At 35.8% G+C, this 21,000-nt stretch overlaps 1 long non-coding RNA gene across 1 annotated transcript; it reads right to left on the reverse strand.

Moving 5' to 3' along the window:
• Positions 1-6,354: 6,354 nt before the first annotated feature.
• Positions 6,355-10,006, reverse strand: LOC146995802 (uncharacterized). The gene is made up of 3 exons (XR_015042838.1): positions 9,869-10,006; positions 9,631-9,762; positions 6,355-6,722 (listed from the first exon to the last, which is right to left on the reverse strand). It is a non-coding gene; the product is annotated as an uncharacterized LOC146995802 (long non-coding RNA).
• Between the last annotated feature and the right edge of the window lie 10,994 nt (positions 10,007-21,000).

A 21,000-nucleotide genomic window follows, 5' to 3' on the forward strand; every position in this document is an offset into this window, starting at 1 on the left:
CTTTAATCAACTTTTCGTCTTTGACCTTAGGTAGTGACGAACAAATTTTCCTCTGGTCTAGTGCTTCGATTTTACACCCATCTAAACTAGTTATATCTATTTGATAACGGTTATGATCTTCCGAAACTTCTACACCCCCAAATAACCCATTTTTAATTCTTCCAGTTTCTATCTTTTCTAATTTCAACGTTTTAGCAGTATATTGACTTATGTACGTGTTCTGACTTCCGGTGTCTATTAACAGTCTTAAATAACCCTTTAAGGTTCTCCCAGCAACACATACGACCAAAGTTTGTAAATAAACTTCAGAACGGTTACTTTGATTCGAAAGTACTTTATTTTCAACTTCCTGGACAGTTTTGATCGTTCCCTTTTTACTCTCGGAATTAATTCTGTTACGCATAATCGTAGAGACAATGGGAGCAAAAAATGTTAGAATCACAAAATTTGCTGATGTGACCCTTATTTTGTAAACACCTAAAACAAGTGCCATTTTTTCGTAGTATTTCAACATTTTCGTCATTCATTAGTTTCTGGGTAATGAGACATTTATGACTTGAATGGGAAAAATCTCCGCAAAAAACGCATGCCTTAATCAATTTATTTTTAATACCCGTGGACACTAAATCAGAAGCAGAAGAAGCTTTCGTTTCTAATTTATTGCTCTTTCCATCGCTGAAATGACGAGTGTTTATTTTCTAGACTGCATACGCAGACTGCCGACGCCCACTATTCGCTGTCGAATGCTCTGAATTCTTATTTATGACTTCCGGCCTTTCGCGTGAATCTAAACACTGAGCTATAATCAAGCACAGGCTTTTAATATTACAATACGCACTTCCATTACTCCTTCTGTTAATCTCAAGCAAAATATCTTGGGGAAGTGATTTCAGAATTATTGGATATAAGACGCTTGATAAATTCTCCAGAGACTGACCCAAATTTTCTAAACATCTTAATTCGATAGAAATATTATCATAAAATTTTCTAAAGGCGCGAACATCATTCGAGATTTTCAACGGTTTAGTGTTCAAAATGTTATTTATGTGAGTGTAAATGTGCACATCTGTTTTCGCAAATCTTTCTTTTAGAAGATCAATAGCGGAATCGTAATTAGCAGCAGTAATCGGTAATCCTTCGACTGTATTTAAAGCAGAACAACCTAAATGAGCTTCCAAATAATTAAATTTGTCTATTTTATCTAATGAATCATTTTTATGAATGGCAGACTCGAAACTGTTCCAAAAGGTTAGCCAAATGTTTATATCTCCGTAGAATTTCGTTAAAGTTAACTTAGTTAATTTAATTCGAACAGACTCGTTATGTTTTGGTTCGCTTTGACTGTCAGTACTGAACTGGTTACTTACTACCGTTTCAGTAGATTTGCGTTTTAATTCGTCGATCCTTTTGGAGGTACGGAAACTGCATTTAACCCCTTCGCGCCGACTGTCACGTATACGTGCCAGCAACGAACACACTTATTTACCGGCCGACACGCAGACGTGCCAGAGCATTGTTGCGTTCTCTACCGACTGTCACGTATTTGTGCCAGTACCTTGGAACATTTTTTAAACTATAATTTCTGCCAAAAGATGGCACTGTATGTCCATATGGTTTCAGATACATGTACATTAGACCTTCTACTCGAAATAAGAGAAGCATGACTCACATACACGTGTTTTTGATTATATAAACAAACGGGGAACTAAATGTTTCCGAATGGCGTGATTTATGACGTCTCTTTAAATCGCACTTTACTCGCACGTGGTAGTTGTTTATTGTAAGTAGAAGTTTTATATGCGCTAAAGCGTTGAGTATTTCCGTTTACAGTTTAGTTTTTAGAAAATAATTAGATCTTGTTAGACGTGAATTCGTTCTGTTTTTACCGTTTCAATGTCGAAGCGTCGAAAATGTTTAACAGAGCATGAAATAGCAGAAATGATGCAAAATATTTCAGATATTGATTCTGAAAGATTAACTGAAAGACATTTTCCAAAACTTTGTTCGGAAGAGACTGATAAGAAAATGAGACGACGATGCTTCGTTTGTTCACATTCCCGGAAAAATCCTCCAAAACGGCAAATGAGTTATTACGAGTTCAAGGAATGTAACGTAGGACTGTGTGTAGATCCCTGTTTTAAAATTTTTCATACAAAAAAAAAATTTAAGTAATATATTTAGTTTTCAGATGTATAATGTTAATATATTTAGTTTTCAGATGTATAATGTTAAAAGTCATAAAATGGTGAGTAATTAAAATAAAATGTGTAAAATATGCATTTAAACAAGAAATAAGGTAATTAAAGTATATATATAAAAATATTTATAAAGCCGTTTAAATACTCTATAGAGCATTATTAAACAATGCGTTGATACTTCGGAAATTTCATGGATTTAGGCTTAGTAGCAAAAAAGCCCCCGGCCCTGGAGAGATGCTTGCGGAAGACACTGCCGGCCTCCGCAATAAGCGCGCGTTTTCGCTACCCGGCTCGAAGGGGTTTTAACGATCTTTTTCACGACATTCTTCAGATTTTTGGAATTCAGCATCAAATTCTTCGACTTTAAAAAGCGGTTCTAATTCTGTATCGACACTTAAGCGATTCGAAATTATTTTTTAATATTTCTAAATTTTCTTCCAAATCATGAATTTTCGGATCAATTTCCGAAAGCTGCGATTCCAAATCTTTAAGCGATTTCGTTACTGATGTTCGGAGAGTTGCGCGCTTCTTTTTTAACTTATTTAAGATCTCTTCAGACATGTTCTTAACAGTTCAAAAAAGTAATCAATAATTGTATTCTTAATCTTTATTGTCTAATTTAAATTCTTATTCTTAGCTCAAGCCAAAAAATATTGTTGTATCTCTCAATAGAATTCTAAAAAGGTAAAAAAAGATCTCTTACCTTTTCGTTTACCCGGGAGCCGAGCTTGTTCCATTCTAAATTCTTATTCGAAGTTTTTGCATAAAGATTGACACTTCTGTATAAATAAACATTATATTTAGATACTTTTATGCATTTTATATACAATTATTAGGTTACATAAAAATTACGCGCTCTCCTTCTAACAGTGATTCGAGTTCGGGTTCAGAGTTCTAACTACTTTCTTACGTAGGATTATTCTCGAGTTTAGATGTAATGGTGCTGATAGTCCGGAGTTTAGATGTGGTGGCGCTGATAGTCCGGAGTTTAGATGTAACACCTCCTTTTGACCAACATCTAGCTTTCATCTCTTCTTTAAATGCAGCAAAGGCTGCCATGAATTGCCTTAACTGTTCTTCCATCGCTTTTGTGATTGGCATTCAATGTCCCACTTCTACACCAAAAAGTGTTGTTTGCATACGGGTTCGTAATAAATTAAAGACACGTCCGATGAAAAGTGAATAAAATTTATCTTTATCAGAACAAATAAAAAAAATGCTTAGATTTCCTCAGATATTCGTACTATATTGCAGTATCTCTCAGTAATTATCTTTTAAACTACTAAAACGTTCAATGGAACTTATTCAAAATAGAGAAAGCTAATCCGATTTCACCGCGAATTCGATACAATAAACAACAACAGTTTTCTAAACAACTGAACTGATATGTTTTCCTCCAGCTTTTTATAAAGCAGGAGAATATTCTGGTATTTTCCAGATTTCTCCGAAAACAAAAGAGGACAATTACGAGATATCTATTAAATGCGCGTGCTCTTCTATTTTTAATTTTTCCGGCGTAGCTTTGTCTCCAAATAAGTCTCGTGCTGCATCACACGGTAATATAAAACAATTTCAATTAATTGTATTTAAAAATAACTAATTCAATACAAAAACCGTAACAATATTATACTTATTAGGCAAAGTTGAGCACCTGAACCAGGTTCCCAGTTTCTCTTCAGCAGTTATTTACCCAAATCTTTCTTTTTACTTCATTTTAAGGAAATTTTAGCAATATATGACCTTTCCATGAATGATTTGAGCAATTAACAGCTGCACATCTGCCCATTTTACGTAAAAATGCACAAGATATTGTTGTTGCTAACTATGCATCCACCTTAATGCTTAATTGAAAGTTGCTAATTATGCAGCCGCCATTAATATTCCCAATTGGACTCGTGAATGGCAGATGATTCAGCCTGGTATGTAGCAGCCTTATCCCTACCTCCCCCCAAAAAACTTTGTTTTTTTCCTTTCAAATATAGTTATTTTACCACCGGTATTGTATCAATATTAAAAACTTGAGAGCTATTAGTATCCATTTTTAGCAATAAATAGATAAGTAACAGATAAAATCATTCTGTACTAAATTTAATGAATGCCTAGTTATATACGTAGAAGATTCACCATTTTTATATACTTAACATATCTCTTGTAGGATAGAAAATACCAACTGTATTAGTTGCAATAAATTTTTTGTGAAAAAATTAATATTGAGAGATTCATTCAGTAATAATAAAATATAAAACTCATGTGAATATTAAGGTAAATAATAAAAAGAAAATTTAGGACAGGGTTTTTTTCCCTCATATGTTAAGAAGAATTCCAATTATTTGCTTGTTCTGGGTGAATTTATTTATTTGTTTTTAATTTTGCAGTGATCTGAATAATTAATATAGACATATAACACATAAGTGCTTATAATTTCGAGAATGTATTAAGCTGATTTAGATGAAGGTAAAGGACTACTTTAAATGATTCACTGACTTTCAAAATATTATATATACAATAATATTTGATACATGAAATAATAAGAAACTGACCTGCTTTTCATTATGCTGGGGTTGTATTAACCATTATATAAGTACATGCTTAGAATATTAAGGAATGGGGCCAGTTACCCATTGCAGCTAAACCAAAACAGAGAAACAGAATGGATGAAGGAAAAAAAAAATCATTAACATATGTGGGGCACCAAAATCTTTTAAATGACCCTTAATCTTTAAGCCCCTTAAAGATCTTAAATCGACCATGCCTTATATGCACTGCAAATTTGGTTGTGTATCTTTTGTTATAACATTTGCTACTTTCACCTATTTTTTTAAATTTAATTACTTTAATGACTTTCACCTATTTTTTACCTCATATGTTTTAAGAAAAGATGTAATTTAAATTATACAAATTTTTATTTATGTATTCTCTTTTAGTGAGAAAGTTTAATATCCCCAAGTTATTCAATAGTGATAATAGCTGATAAATATTCCTTTAAATAATGTGTACATTGGACAAATGACGATTATTATAAAAATTAATCATTTTTTTTAAAAATATGTAGCATTTGTCTCCTTTTATTGCATATGATGCTCTGTGTGTGCCATATTAGTCATGCAGCAAATACTGAAACAGTAAATATGTACATTCAGTACTTTTCATGGGATAATCTGTTAGGTCTGATTTTACATCATTATGAAAATTTAATTAAAAAGTAAATTTTGTAATTAATATAAGTCTATTTTAAATACATATTTAAATCTATATGATTTCATAGAGGATACATTAAGGACCATGTCTGTATACACATCCCCACAGCCAACGACATTGCTGAAATAATGCTCATGCAACTGTGATGACCATTGGCAGAAAAATGCATGAAAGTCAACTTGAATACTACTTCCATTTTTTTATGTGATCAACGGAACATTTATATTGTGTGAAGAGAACTTCACGAGTTTCCAGTTTCTTTCAGTTGCTGTTGTATATGCAATAGTTCTAAAAATATATTTTGAAATCTAATAAATTATTGATATGTTTTCTTATAGACATGTTGAAAAGTCATTTAAGAGTCATTATTTTTTTGGGGGGGGGGAAGCTGGAGTACATCAAAAATGAGCAATACCCTCGCTGGGACTTGACCCTGAACCTCTTGAATATGCGGGGAATGTGCTATCATTACACCATAAAGGCATACAGAGAGGAGGGAGAAAATACCTTAAAATGTATAAGAATACATATAGACATGTATAAGAATGTAATACATAATATATAGATATATATTAGATTGCCCTACCATGCTTGTCACTTTCCAAGAACATGTAAAGAAACTTCTTGTTATATAGGTGAAAGAAAAAAGGTTAGAAAGATTATTTGCTGTTGATTATATGAGTACATTTAGTTTTATGGCCTATAAAAATGGTTTGTGTGTTTAAAAATAACTTTACTGCTTTATGTTGCCACAAAAAAATTGTTTTGAAATGGGGTGGAGCATTCTTTTAACAGCATAATCTTTGTTAGATAAAATTCTTTCATTTGTATCACAGTAAATTGATGTCTGCCATGCAGAACAAAGGTATTTGGACAGACTGTAGTTCCACTATATAATAACGCATGATTAAAAAGTCTTCATAATTTAACAGATGGGATATGAATAATGTGACAATAATGCTTTCTTTCTTTTTTTATTAACAAAATAGTATAATTCCAGTACATCTAATATTTTACATAGCCAGTTTTGAATTTATAAAATATGAGACCATAGCAAGTAATTGCTCCAGTAAGTGAAATATCCTTTTCATTGGTATTTGTTGGTAAAAGATTTTATAATCCCCTTTGAAGACAATCTCATTGGACAGGAAGAGCTTTATACACATATAAATTTAAAAATAAAATATCTATAAGATGAAAAATAATCATCATAATTACACATTCTTATAATTATTTTTTTTTATAATTTAAGGCAGAAGTCTATTGTATTCCAGGAAAAGAGTTGATTTTTTTACCGTCTCCCATATCCTAGCAGAATAATGAAACCTAAAAAATTTAAATAAAAATTATTAATATAAAAATCTGTAAATTTTTTTTCATTTATATTCACTGACATTAACAAAGTTGATCTACAATACTGTTTGCCAATTTCAGTACTTGGACAACTTTGAATTTTAATTGATTTGGTACAGTACAAAGTCTTAATCCGGATTCTGATATTCAGAAAGATCTGATCTTACTAAGTTTATAAAATAAAGGAGATTGTAGTACTTGACACAATGAGACATGTGTACTGTAAAAGCTGAAAATGCAATTTTTCTCTTGACTAGCTGAGATTCCTGCATGTCATTTTCAAACACCTGCTAGCTAGGGTATTGAACTGTGGCAAATGACAATATGCTGATTGATGCTATATTAATGGTGGCCGCAATTGCACTTTCAGCCTTCATGTCATTATGGGAGTTTAGCATTTTTCTATCTGACATAAATACTTAAAGCCCAAATGTTGCCATGTCTATAGGCCATCTTACTAGATTTAAACTAATGTTCTAAAATTTGGAAGTTTACAGAATTACCAAGTCTTAATGATTCCAGATTTTGGACTTTGTGCTGTATTACTTACTAAACCGATTTTTCATAATTTTACGCATTAATTAAGATTGTAGCATGTAGTAGAGATGTGAGCAATATATAAACATATAGTAAAATAGATCATTAGATCAACTTCAGTACCACTTCATCAGGGAAGAGGAATATTGAAATCAATTAAAATTTCCCTTCTACAAAAATCTTTGCTTTTCTGCATCCAGAATTAGCTGATGGACCATTTCAATGTATTTTAATTATAACAGTTCACCCGGAAATTCTGGCCCTTTAAAATTTTAGGTTTTTCAAAACAAAATTTACATGAATTATTCACTAACAAACAACATATATAAAATTATTTGAAACTATAAGGTACAATTTATCATCTAATATGTTGAGAAGAGTAGCATTTTTTAAAATTTTTATAAGATATTTTGTCACGATCATGAAATTCAATTATTAAGTTATTCACAGGACAAAAATGCTGCAGTTGAAATGACATGATCACATTGGAATTCTGCTCACCTGAAAATTATCAGTGACACAATTAATTAGCTCTTCAGTGATAATATTCATAAAAAAGGCTAAAACAAACTGTGCAACTATATCAAAAAATTTTAAATCATAAATTCAATTTAAAAGAAATATTTTTTTGGATGTGGAGTAGGTTTTAAAGAGTAGGTTTTAAAATTAATTTATTTCTCCAGTTTCTGCTTCAAGCAGGAACAAATATTTAGCTTTTTGATATTTTCTGTGTTAGCCACAAATAAAATAAAATAAATAAATAAATAAAAATAATAAATAAAATAAAATAAAAATAAAACAAAATCTCACAATAAACAAAAGTTCACATTCAGCATAGTTTTTGCAACATTTATTAAAAAAGTGTAACTATTGCAGTTTGCAGTTTAATGAAACAGGCACATCTTAGCCTATGAATATATTATATAGAGTAGGAAGCATGGTAACTTAGCTAATATCAAGCATATGAACAAGGATCTCTAAAGAGCATAAGCTCTAACTGTTATTAAATTTTAGAAGCTCCTTTGTTAATAATTCAAGAGACATTAATGACACAGCATATTTAATAAAGTTCTACAATAAATCTAAATTTCTACATATGTGGTTCAACAGTATTTCTGTCTAAATCCACATTCAATCTAGTTGAAAAGTGAATTTATTAAAATACCATAACAAATTAATCCAATTTAGAATTTATTTAATACCTCATCAGCAGCATTTAAGCTCCTAGTTTGGTTAGGTTTGGTTTACTTGACTATGGCAAAATACTTGAGGGCTATCTGCCTAAGGAAAAGATGCCTTCATGGAGGGACTTTCTAAGGGTGGCTCATATACATATTACACATGGGGAAACTATGTAAACACCCAGGCAGCCAGTGCATTCATGGGAATCAAACCTCGTACTGAACTACCGGTGTTCAGCGACTTTACCATTCGGCCACTGGTGGGGGCATTTGAGTTGCATCAAACAAATCAAAAGGAAGTTCAAAGTTCACATTGTTGCCACTTAGTGTTCTCTATGTGCTTCTACTGATTTTCGCACTGCCACTCAGAGGCAAGTGTCTGTTCCAACTGGAACAGTCATATTAGTATAATCAAGCAATCACGTTCATTCTTAACCATCCATCGTAAAAACTAAGATACATCAATATAATTGGTAGATTCATTGAACTGAAGTGATAAATACAGACATCTCAAGATTACTATTTTGATCACTACCAATTTTTAACATTCAGCAAGTGCTGTATCAATGTAGTAGAATTTAATAAATGTTAAAACCAAAACTTTTAAACAAGCAAGACCCCAATTCAAAAATTTTGTAATGAAATTTAAAGAAAAAAGAACATAAGAGGAAATCAAATCAAATTCATCAGGGAAGAGGAACACTGAAATCAATTGAAGTCTCTCTTCTACAAAAATCCTTGCTTTTCTGTATCCAGAATTAGCCTTTGAACCATTTCAATGTATTTTAATTACAATAGTTCACCTGAAAATTCTGGCCTTTCCCCAAAGCAAAGAAAAAAAAAGTAAATTAGAATCATGTACCTTAAATAAAGAGAATTCTATTTTTTTAAGGAATTGAAAGCGAAAGTGAAAAATTAAAATATTTCAGTGAAAGATATAAATCAAAATTGTAACTTTAAACATATAGCATATAATCCAAAGAATTTTGAACTTTAGTGAAATTATAAAACTTAGGTGAAAAGATTTAATTAAAACTCACAATAAGTAATTAAAAACTTTGAGCACTTTCATTGGACCTCAATCGAAGGTCCTTATATGTATATAAAAGACTTCCTTATATATATATATATATATGACTTCATATAGATTTAACAGCGCATACCAGTTTTTTTCAGATAAAGCTGTGTGTGTCAATAGAGATCGTGGCATAGATAAAACCTGATGGCTTAGTGAATCAGCAAGACATTTAAATCCAGGGTGACCTTTATATTCTGGAATTTATCTTTTGAGGCATCTGAAACATTACAACATAGTTATGAATATAGAGAAACAAGATAGGATACATATTTAATCTATAAATTATATTACTAAAACTGAAGATAAAAGGAAAGCACAGCCACCTCAAATCAAATAATTTGCGAAATCCAGTTTTGATTTTCTACTAATTTTATAAAAATTTTAGTTCTTTTAAGTGTAAACTAATGTAAATGTACTTTATTTACGAGCATAAGAATTTCAGTCCTCATCTGCAAGAGGTAGATGAATTATAGTCTACTAGCCCAAATAATACTGTTACGAATTTGGTATTTAAAAAGCTAATGTTAGTTCAATTATAAATTAAATGGTTTTATTTCTCGCGCAGTGCAGCGCGTGACGAATATTAAAAGAAAGCTAAGCCGGAAAATTGAAAATACAAGAGCGCGTGCATTAAATAAATAAATATCTCTTTTTGATTTCGAGAAAGTACTGGAAAATTCTAGCGCGTGATTTTAAAATCTTATAAAAGGAGGAAAACATCTCAGTTTGTGGTAGTTGCTTAGTTTGTTGTTGTTTAGAAAACTGCTCTTGTTGATTGTAGCGAATTCGCGGATTAGCTTTCTTTAGCTGTTTTGAATTACGTTCTATTGGACATTTGAGTAGTTAAAAGATAACTACTGTGAGATATTGTAATACTGCTTTGAGATTGTAATACTAATTTGAGAAAATTTAAGCATTTTTGTTGTGATAATAATAAATTTTTGTTCATTTTTCATCGGACTTGTGCATTCATTTCATAACGAACCCGTATGCACGCAACAATTTTTGGTGTCAAAAGTGGGATTTGAATGCCAATAACAAGAGCGATGGAAGAGCAATTAAGGCAGTTAATATCAGCCTTTGCCTCATTTAAAGAAGAAATGAAATTGGGCCAGTAATCCGTTAAGGACGAAATGAAAGCAATTCAAGCTGGTCAAGAAAAGATTGAAGCATGTCAAGAAGAAATGAAAAGAGAAATTACCTGCATAATAGAAAATAAATTTGAAGCTATGGAAGGCAGAATTGACACAGTTGAAAATAAAGTTGGACAAAATGAAGAAAAAGTTTCTTTCGTAAAAGATCAAATTGAAGAAAGAGTTTCTTCGGTGAAAGAAGAAATAGAAAAAAAAAAGTTTCTTCTGTAAAAGAACATATAGAAGGGAAAGTTTCGGCTGTGGAGGAACGAATTGAAGGAAGAGTTTGTGGCGTCCAACACCAAGTCGAACAACAAATTGATGAGAGAGTTTCTGCAGTTGCCAAAGAAATGGGAACTTTAAAGAAATTCGTAGCGACGGCAGGGAGCAAGAGTGATGATTTTAAATTCTTACCGATGCCTGCTCGTCCATTTCTGAAGCTATCCACATATGATGGGAAGACATCCTGGCAAGTGTACAAGACTCAGTTTTCTATCGTTGCGGATGCGAATGGATGGGATTCCCAAGCTAAGGCCTGTCATCTCGCCGCTTCTTTAAGAGCCGACGCAGCGGATATCCTTCAGACTCTTCCCGAAAACAAAAGGTTAGATTTCGAAGCTCTGTCCGGCGCCTTGGAGCTGCGCTTTGGAGAGAAGTGTTTAAAAGACTAAAGCAGGCTCCAATTAAAATCTCGTCAACAGAAGCCTACCGAAACACTTCAAGAGCTCGCCACTGATGCTGAAAGGCTGTCCCATCTCGTCTTTTCGGAATGCCCGACAGAAACAAGGGAAATCCTGTCCTTGCAATACTTTATCGACGGCATCCGGGATACTGAAATACAAAAAGCTCTACGAATGGCGGAGGTAAAAGATTTAAAAAGCGCTCTAGTGTACGCCATGAAATTCGAGGCAGCCCAGCAAGCCACTCGTCGAGACCGCCACCCAGTCAGAGCTGCTCAAGTCCAGGAGCCAGGGGATCAAGTCACCGCTCGTCTAGACGATTTAACTAGACAACTGAACGCCTTGAGATGGAATATTGGTGAGAAGAAACCGACCGTAAGTGCTGGCACTGCTGTGCTGAAGGACACATACGACGAAACTGCAGAATACCCCAGGGTACGGATGCTAAGATCGCTTCTAACAAGCAGCAGGGAAACTAATTAGTGGCCATCTCGCGGGGCGGAGGTTGCCAGATAATGAAAAGCCCCAGTTTAAAGCGCTTCAGATATCTGCAGTGAGAGGCGGCAGTAATGGACTTTTCATAATAGGGCATATTAATGGAGTCCCCTGCAATATGACGATAGACACAGGAGCCAACGTTACCATCATCCGAAAAGATTTGGCTCAACAACTGGAAAGCAAACTTATCTGGACGCCGCCCTGCGTTACCCTACAGACTGTGTCCGGTGAGAAGATCGACATCAATGGGAAAGTAAATGTTAACATCACGTTTGGAAGTGCCGTTTACCATCACACGGCATATGTAGCAGAGATCACTGATTCTTGTATACTCGGATTGGACTTTCTAAGGAAATACAATTTTACCTTGGACTTCAAAAATAACGAATTGCATTCTGCGTCTGAGGACATAACGTTATTTGGAATTAATAATGAAGAAGTTAAATCTGTCCACAGAATCATAGCACAAGACAATATCACAATACCGGCAAGAACGGAAATTTTACTCCCTGGATCTATAGCCGAAAACAGAGATTTCCGCTACGGCATCATAGAATATCCCAATAACTGTAATAGCCCGAAAGGAGTACTAGTAGCCTCAACACTCATCGACCTATCGAGAATGGTTATCCCGGTGAGAGTTGCCAATGTAACTGAGAAGGCGAGAGTTATTAAGAAAGACGACGTGGTTGCAGCATGTACTCCAGTAACCAGCGTTGAAAGAAAGAGCAATATCCAAGAATCCGTGTCCTCATCAGAGAGCATTACATCGCAGTTATTGCAGAATGCGCAATTGAACGATGAAGAGAAGAATGCTGCCGATCGCGTCATTAAAGATCTTCAAGTTGTTTTCTCCCGCTCGTCTTCTGACGTGGGTCGAACTAGTTTGACACAACATAGAATAGATACCGGCGATCATCCCCCGATCAAGCAACATCCAAGACGTCTACCGTTTGCTAAACAGGAAGAGGTGCGAACACTGTTAAAAGATATGGAAGAAGGCGATGTCATCGAGCCTTCAGCGAGTCCATGGGCATCTCCCATCGTTCTCGTCAGAAAGAAAGACGGCTCAACAAGATTTTGCGTTGACTATCGCCGGTTGAATGAGGTTACGAAGAAAGACAGTTACCCTCTTCCTAGAATTGACGACATTCTAGACACTCTTTCTGGAAGCAAGTGGTTCTCAACACTTGATTTAAAGAGTGGGTATTGGCAGGTAGAAATACAGCCTGAAGACCGAGAAAAGACGGCATTTACTACGGGACAAGGGCTTTGGCAATTCAAGGTGAAGCCGTATGGACTGTGTAATGCGCCGGCAACATTCGAACGTCTTATGGAGATTGTTTTGAAAGGTCTTTCCTACGAAGCCTGCCTGATATACCTGGACGACATCATCATCGTCGGAAAGAGTTTTGAAGAACATTTAGAAAATCTTAGGACGGTGCTTCAGAAACTGAAAGAAGCCAATCTGAAGCTGAGGCCCGCTAAATGCAAATTGTTCCGAAAGGAAGTGACTTACCTGGGACATGTCATCTCTGCAGAAGGTGTGCGCACGGATCCTGAAAAGGTATCAGCGGTTAAATCCTGGAAATGTCCTGAAAATGTCCATCAGCTGAGAAGCTTCCTAGGGCTTTGCATCTACTATAGGAGATTCGTGAAGGACTTTTCTTCCATCGCAAGACCCCTTCACAAGCTGACAGAGAGCAAGCAAAGATTCTTGTGGACAAAAGAATGCGAGGATGCATTTAACAACTTAAAGGAGGCTTTAACATCTGCTCCAATCCTGACGTATCCTCAGCTCGACCGACCATTTATTCTTGACACCGACGCGAGCAATGAAAGTGTCGGTGCTGTTTTGTCCCAAGAAATAGACGGCCAAGAACGTGTAGTGGCGTACTGGAGCAAGTGCCTGTCTAAACCGGAGAGGAATTATTGTGTCACCAGGAAAGAGTTGCTCGCCATAGTCAAAGCTGTAGAACAGTTCCATCACTATCTATATGGCAGAAAATTCCTGCTCCGCACTGATCATGCATCATTGACCTGGCTTTTAAATTTCAAGAATCCTGAGGGTCAAATAGCCAGGTGGATACAGAGACTCCAAGAATATGACATCACTATCCGTCATCGTAAGGGATCATCACACGGAAACGTCGACGCCCTGTCTAGAAGACCTTGCCAAGAAAGCTGCCGATATTGTTCCAGGGTGGAAGCGAAATACAAGCTGCTGACTCCGGTCGCAAGACAAATTACAACATCAACATCGGCTGATCGAGAACCGTGGAGTGATGATGAAGTCAGGAAAGACCAGCTGGAAGACCGCGACATTAAACCCATAATTTATTTAATGGAGTCATCAACCAGAAAACCTACCTGGCAGGACATTTCTATCTGTAGTCCTACAACCAAACAGTATTGGGCACTCTGAGATTCACTTCACATTCGAAACGGCGCCTTATACCGGAAATTTGAATCGGATGATGGGAAGACGTTCCGATGGCAGCTGATACTTCCAAGATCCCGCATTCCTGATGTCCTTAAAGAACTACATAACAGCCCTACGGGAGGTCACTTTGGAATAATGAAGACCTTACAGAGAGTTCGTGAGCGCTTTTACTGGAATAATGCAAAGGATGACGTGCAAAATTGGTGCTGATCCTGCGATGCCTGTGCAGGTCGGAAAGGACCGAAGAGACGCAGCCGAGACAAGCTGCAACGTTACAACGTAGGGGCGCCTTTTGAACGTATCGCCTTTGACATCTTAGGACCTCTGCCACGAACTGCTGATGGCAACAAATACATACTCGTTGTCATTGATTACTTCACCAAGTGGCCTGAAGCGTACCCTGTTCCTGATCAAGAGGCTGTCACAGTAGCTGAGGTAATGATACAGCACTGGATTTCCAGGTTCGGAGTGCCTCTTCAGTTACATTCCGATCAGGGAAGGAATTTTGCCTCGGCAGTAATCAAAGAACTATGCAAACTACTCGGCATTGACAAAACTCAAACGACGCCATTGCATCCCCAGTCGGACGGCATGGTAGAGAGGTTCAATCGGACCATCCTTAACAACCTCTCATTAGTGGTTTCCAGAAAACAACAGGACTGGGACAAGAAATTACCACTCTTTTTACTGGCTTACCGCAGTGCTGTCCACGAGACTACCGGCTATTCTCCATCACAAATGCTCTTCGGTCATGATCTTCGTCTGCCTTGTGATCTATCGTTTGGCCGCCCTCCGGATGCTCCTTCATCGTCTGAGGAATATATTCAAGATCTCCAGGCCCGGTTTGAAGTGATGCACAACTTTGCACAAGAGCGAGTCAACTTGGCGACGGAGAAGATGAAGACCCGATACGACACAAGAGCTACTGAACATCAATTCCACGAAGGAGACAAGGTGTGGTTGTGGAATCCGACTCGACAAAAAGAACTCTGTCCGAAATTACAGCCACCTTGGGATGGCCCGTACACAGTCCTAAACAGGTTGAATGACGTCGTGGTTCGGATTCGTAAGTCTTCGAACTCTAAACCTAAAGTCGTTCATTACGACAGGTTAGCACATTACTATGGCCATAATGTAAATATTTGTAAATAGTATAAGACCATGGTCCATTTTGTTTTTAAATGTGTATTTGATTTGATTTGTATTTAGTATTTGATTTGCATTTAGTATTTGATACCATTTGATTTGTTTTATTTATTGCATTTATTGTTCATGTTGTTTATTATTGTAATGTAATGCTTATTAATGCATTCATGCCACAGTTGTAAGTTTAGCTTAATGTCCAGGGATTGTACTGCCCGGGACGTGCAGTCCTTGGGAAGGGGGCAATGTTACGAATTTGGTATTTAAAAAGCTAATGTTAGTTCAATTATAAATTAAATGGTTTTATTTCTCGCGCAGTGCAGCGCATGACGAATATTAAAAGAAAGCTAAGCCGGAAAATTGAAAATACAAGAGCGCGTGCATTAAATAAATAAATATCTCTTTTTGATTTCGAGAAAGTACTGGAAAATTCTAGCGCGTGATTTTAAAATCTTATAAAAGGAGGAAAACATCTCAGTTTGTGGTAGTTGCTTAGTTTGTTGTTGTTTAGAAAACTGCTCTTGTTGATTGTAGCGAATTCGCGGATTAGCTTTCTTTAGCTGTTTTGAATTACGTTCTATTGGACATTTGAGTAGTTAAAAGATAACTACTGTGAGATATTGTAATACTGCATGATAATTTGAGAAAATTTAAGCATTTTTGTTGTGATAATAATAAATTTTTGTTCATTTTTCATCGGATTTGTGCATTCATTTCATAACGAACCCGTACGCACGCAACAATACTTTATAGCACAAATAATAAGGAATTATTTTTCTTGCCTTTAAATATGTATGTGGAGTTTAACTTTAAAAACTATATTAAAAAAATATTAGCTACCCTTAAACTTTTAAACTATAGGAAAACATATTTACTTAAACCTTAAAGATTAATTAGACTAACTTTTGAGTCATGCATAAAGTTCTATGATTTTTCAGCTTAAAGTATGTTTTCTTATAATCATTTTGTTACTGCTGATAACGAGTGACCGTAATTGAAGCAGATGTTGAAATACAGTCTTTTCTGCTTGCACTGCATAATTCTAGGATGCGTTGTGACATAATTTTTGTCCTGTCCTGTCTAATGAAATCGAAGAACTCAAAAATTCATTTTTTGTCATATACTCCTTTATTTTAAAAAGCAGAAAAATGCTAGTCAGATACATATGGGCAAAAAGCTGTTTCTGATGACATACACTTTGAAGGTGGTTTCAGAAGTTTAAGTACGGAAACTTCAGCCTTAAAAATGGTGCTCATTCTGGAAGACCATCCTCTGTAAGCAAGGACCAATTAAACACTGAAAGTTAATCACTGAAAATCCACGTAATACATTTCAGGAACTATCAGACCGATTAAGTATTCGAAAAAGTACAGTAAATGATCTTTTGAAGAACAATGGGTATGTAATTCGCCTTGGTGTAAGGGTGTAAGGGTTATGTCATGTTTGAGTTTCATTGTGTGATTCTTTGCTTAAAAGAAACAAAGCTCCTTTTTTGAAAGAGCCCATTACTGGAGATAACAAGTGGCTACTATACAATAATGTTACAACAAAAAGATTACAGAATAAGCTAAAAGAACCCCTTTTAGTAACATCTACAGAGGGTAAATCATCTCCAAAAGTAATGTTTGGTGTACGGTAGGATTACGAAGGAATTGTACACTATGAATTGTTGCCATCAAATCAGCTAATAAATTCAGAAAAATATTGTTTCCAAACAGCAGTTTTAAAAAAGGAACCTGAAGCAAAGCACCCAGAACTGACCAATCATCAAGATGCTGTCAAGGTTATTCAAATTAAGACTGCAAACAATTTAATATATATTGTTGCATGCATATGGGTTCATCATGGATTGAATGCACACAGGTATGATGATAACTTGATAAAATTTATCCTCACAAAAGAAACACTTTATGGTTCTAGAAATGTCCACAAAAGTACTTGTACATCTGTTCTATGACAAAACACAATCAGTAGTTACCACTTTAAACTACTAACAACATTAAACAGAACACAATTAAAACAGTAAATCTTGTACACAGATCTAACTCTGAACTAAAAACTGAGAACTGATGCTCTCTAAAGTGTCATATAGTTCTCCTTGACAGTCACAAAATTCCAAGTACTTTACCTTTTTTTGAAATTATTGGAAGGTATGTATGGTTACAATTACATATAATGGCCAGATATAGTAACAGTTAAATGTAGGGATTGACTACAGTTATTCAATTATAGTACCAATTATACTTATATGGGGAGCGGAACCAAATGTCATCACATTTGGCAACTTTTGGTGATTTCTCTCTAAATTTTGCGCTAACCATGAGCAGCTTGGTGATACCTCACTAATTTAGCGAGATAGCTATTTACGTCAAAGTTAAATGGATTTGCCCCTGTAACCTTATTTTTCTAGCAAAGCTTCACTTTTTCAAGCATTTTATGTTGCATTATATAATCGATAAAACAATTTCACATATATCTGCACTAAAATTCTCTATGTACAAAACTCGTAACACTGCTCCCTTCCCAAGGACGGCAGATGTTCGGTAGTACAATCTCTGGACAGGAAACTTTACAATTAAGGCATATCAATGCAATAATAAAACAATAATTTCAATAAATAACAAATCAAATATTAAATCATTAAGTGCATGAATTTACAAATTTACATTCCAACAGAACCATGGTCTCAGTTCATTATTTACACTATGGGAACTACATATTATGGCGATAGTAAGGGGCTAGCCTGTTGTAATGAATGATTTTAGGTTTAGAATTTAATAACTTACAGATCCGAATTACCACATCGTTCGGCCTGTTTAGGATTGTGACTGACTGTCTCAGGGTGACTATCATTTAGAAGGAAGTTCATTCTGTTGAATTAGATTCCATACCACATCTTGTCACCTTCATTAAACCCAAGCCCTGTAGTTCTTGTGTTGTATCACGTCCTCTTGTTCTCCACTGGCAAGTGACTCGCTCTTGTGCAAAATTGTGCATCACTTCAGATCTTAAATGTACTCCTCAGGCAATGAAGGCACATGTGGAGGGCAAACAATTAACAGATCACAAGGCAGACGAAGGTAACGATCACAGAGTACGTAGGATGGGGAATAGCCAGTAGTCCCGTGGACAGTACTGAGATAGGCCAGTAAGAACAGAGGCAACTTCTGGTCCCAGTCCTGTTGGTTTCTGGAAACCATCAGTGAGAGGTTATTAAGGGTGGTTCAATTAAACCTCTCTCCCATGCCATCTGTCTGATTGTGGACGTAAAGCTGTCATTTGGATTTGGTCTATGCCGAGTAGTTTGCACAGCTCATTAATTAGAACTAATATAAAATTCCTTCCTTGAAAGCAATGCAACTGAAGAGGAACTCTGAACCTGGAAATCCAATGGTGTATCAATACCTCTACTAACGTAACAACCTCTTGATCAGGAATATGACCTGCATCAGGTCACTTGGTGAAGTAATCAATGACAACGAGCATGTATTTGTTGCCATTAGCATGTTGTGGCAGAGGTCCCAGGATGTCAAAGGTGATGTGTTCAAAAGGTGCTCTTATATTGTAATGTTGTACCTTCCTTCGACTGTGTTTCTTTGGTCCTCTCTGACATACACAAGCATCACAAGATTAGCACCACTTTTGCATGTCAGCCCTTGCATTACTCCAGTAGAAATGGTCTCAAACTTTATGAAATGTCTTCATTATTCCAAAGTGGCCTTCTGCTGAGCTGCAATGTAGTTTTTTAAGGATGTCCGGGATCCAGGTTTGGTTTGGTTTTATTTATGTGATTATGGCAAAGCATCGAGGGATATCTGTCTAAGGGGATGAATGCCTTTGTGGAGGACTTCCTAAGGTAAATTGGTTCGTATACACATTACACATGAGAAAAATCAAGAAAGCACCCATGCAGCCAGCCTGTTCACAGGATTTGAGCCTCGTACTGAACTAACAGTGTTCAGAAAATTTATTCCTCAGCTGCTGGTGGGCCCAAGGATTGGAGATCTTGGAAGTATCAGGCTGCATCAAAATGCCTTTCTGTCATCCTATTTGAAATTGAGGTATAAGAAGCCATTCTGAATGTAGAGTTAGTCCCAGAGAACCAAATATTATTTCATTTTAGGACTATTTGAAGATTCCATTAAATCATTATGAAAGTTAGGAAACACCAGATGAAAGATGTAATATCTTGTGTTTCCTAACTTTCTCGTCACTTCATTTGCCTGGGTCAGATAATGTTGAAGTTGTAATTTGATGTGTGACTGGATTAACCAGCGCATACTTTGCTTCGACCTGGGCACAACATCAGCAGTTTTCTGGACAAGGCATCAGTGCTTCTGTGTGACGATTATTTCCTTAGATAGCTATGTCATATTCCTGAACTGTCTATGTGCATCTGGCTCTTTGGCCTTTGGGATTCTTGAAATTTAATATCCATGTCAACGATGCAAGATCTGTATCAAGCAAGACAATACTGCCATAGAAATAATGTTGGAGTTGTAGTACGATTTTAACTATGTAGCACAATAACTCATTCTTGATGGTACAGTAATTCCTCTCCAGTTTAGACAGACACTTGCTGCAATATGCTACAAGCCCTTACCATTTATTTCTTGGGCTAAAATAGGACCAACACTCTCATTGCTCGTACTCGTGGTAGATAAATAGTTTGTTGAGCTCAGGATACATCAGAATTGGAGCAGATGTTAAAGCTTCCACCAGTTTGCTAAATGCATCCTCACACTCTTTTGTCTCGAAGAACGTTTGGTTACGTTCTATCTGTTTGTGAAAAGGTCTTGCAATGGAAGAAAAGTCCTTCAAAAATCTCCTATAGTAGGCACAAAGCTCTAGGAAACTTCTCAGCTGATGGACATTTCTGGGCATCTTCAATATTTAACTGTTAACACTTTTGCTGAATCCATATACACACCTTCAGCAGAAATGGCATGTCCGAGGCAAGTCACTTCCTGTCAGGATTTGTATTTGGCAGGACTCAATTTTAGATTGGCTTCCTTCAATTTCTGAAGCACATTTCTAATATTTTCTAAGTGCTCTTCAAAACTCTTGCCGGTGATATTTATGTCATCCAAGTACATCAGACAGGCTTCTTGGGAAAGACCTCTCGACACAGTCTCCATGAAGTGCTCAAATGTTGCTAGCACATTATATAATTCGAATAGCATTCTAAACTACCAAAGTATTTGTTTGTTTTAGTAAATAACATAAAACAAACTGAGTAAATGACAACAGAAATTTACAAATTTAGAAACAAATAGGATCATGATCTTAGTATGCTATTTACATATATACACTGTAGGGAGTATGTAATAAGGCCATAGTAAAGGGCTAGTCTGTTGTAATGAACAACTTTAGGCTTAAAATTCGATGACTTAGTGATCCAAATTACAACTTCGTGCAGCCTGTTTAGGACTACACGAGGACTATTCCAAGGTGACTGTAGTTTAAGAGAGAATACTTTCCACTGTATTAGATACCATAACCACACCTTGTCACCTTCGTTGAATCAATGTCTCATAGCTCTCATGTCAGATTGGGTC

This window comes from Stegodyphus dumicola, chromosome 8, assembly GCF_044657685.1.
Source record: "Stegodyphus dumicola isolate Sdum_Otavi_A_Nest chromosome 8, ASM4465768v1".
Classification (NCBI taxonomy): Eukaryota; Metazoa; Arthropoda; class Arachnida; order Araneae; family Eresidae; genus Stegodyphus; species Stegodyphus dumicola.